The 1,688-nt window shown below is 26.5% G+C and overlaps 1 long non-coding RNA gene across 1 annotated transcript; it reads left to right on the forward strand.

The window, feature by feature from the left end:
• Positions 1-443: 443 nt before the first annotated feature.
• Positions 444-980, forward strand: LOC127082708 (uncharacterized). The gene is made up of 2 exons (XR_007788200.1): positions 444-561; positions 662-980. It is a non-coding gene; the product is annotated as an uncharacterized LOC127082708 (long non-coding RNA).
• Positions 981-1,688: the final 708 nt, after the last annotated feature.

The following is a 1,688-nucleotide window of genomic DNA, read 5'->3' on the forward strand; positions in this document are numbered from 1 at the left end:
GAAGTTTTGTTTAGGAATGATGTTTAGTAACAATGAGATGATAAGAGATGCTATCAAGAATTATGGAATGAAAAATAATAATAACAGTTCATTTAGAAGAATGATTTGAAAGGGATGATGATTTAATGTACGGCTGATTGTAAGTTCTACATGAGATTTGAGATTTAGTAAAAGGAATGGGTAGTAGTAGTCTTGACAAATAGTAAACTTTTTTTTTGATGATCATACATTTAATTTGAATGCATTTAAATATTAAAAATGTGATTTTTCTTTAACATAAATACTTTCAAAGTGATATAAATATTATAATCCCCTAAATTTAAATTTACTTTTTGTCTTTTGACTAATTTTGTTGAGGTACTATTAAAATATTAAATTCATATTTATTAGTAATTATTACTAAAGTCAACTTTAATAATACTTTATAAAATGCAACTACTTGTGATGTCTATATAATGAAAATATGTTGTTAGCCTTTCATCATGCAATACAAAATGACATTTCATATTTATCAATCTTATATTTTGGGGATTTTATGCATTTCTTTGATATTGGTATCAGGTAAGAGGAATGTTACTATGTTATTTTAATCTTTTGAATTTCATTTTCCATAAACAATTTTGTATATGAAAATAAATTTTTTAATGTTGAATTGATTCAGGATTGAATACTAATTTCGAGAGTCCAATAGAAGAGCTTTTCACAAAAGAGTGTTTAATTGGTGCACCCGGACCTCCACAAGTTTGTTGTGTATCACTATGCCCTACATACTGTCCCTCAGATTGTAATGCTAAAGGATTTACCAAGGGTGGATTCTGTACACCTATTCATGGAATTGATATGTGTTGTTGTAAAAAGTAATAAAGTTGTTATGTCATTAAAATTATAAAAAATAATGAATGATGTAAAAGATGTATCTGAAATAAGTCTTCAATGGTTGAAGAAATAAATTAAATTAATATAGAATTTTGTGACGGAAATATTTTCAAGTTCAAAATAATTATATTGAATAAAAATTGTGAAAGTTTTTCTTCGTAAATATTTTAATAAAAATACATTATTAAAGGTTTAATATTTTTTGGTCTTATATTATATTTAAGGTTGATTTTGGTTACTAAACTTTTCAAATGACATTAAATTAATCCTTTAAAAATAATAACGACGTCAATTTTCGTTGAAGTGTGATGTAATATTAAATTCTTGTGACTGATTTATTCACGAAAAAATTATTGACTAAAGAGGTTTTTGAAATTTTTATGTCTTTTTCATCTATTTATTTAATTCCAAAACACCAAAATTTATCTGAAATCTGAACACTAAATCTGTCATTATTAATGTTGTTGCTTTCAATTGGAATCACTATTTGTTATCACAACCTCTTGGTTATGAGTGTGGGTATCCTTGCTTAATAAATATGTTTTTCGCTCGACCATCATTTCTGAGTCTCTAACTATGTTACAATATTTTTATGTTACCAAAATGATACTAAACTTTGATGATGTTAATCCGTTTTATCAAACCTTGGCTATGTTGATCATTAAATGTCAAGCCCATATGTTTTTTTTAATGATTGTTTTTATTTTGAATAATGCTATTCTCATACAAATTTTTACATATACTTACACCCAGGACCAGGACCGACCCTGTGCATGTGCAGGACCGACCCTATGCATGTGCTTAGCACAGAC

Source organism: Lathyrus oleraceus, chromosome 5 (genome assembly GCF_024323335.1).
Source record: "Lathyrus oleraceus cultivar Zhongwan6 chromosome 5, CAAS_Psat_ZW6_1.0, whole genome shotgun sequence".
NCBI classification, from domain to species: domain Eukaryota; kingdom Viridiplantae; phylum Streptophyta; class Magnoliopsida; order Fabales; family Fabaceae; genus Lathyrus; species Lathyrus oleraceus.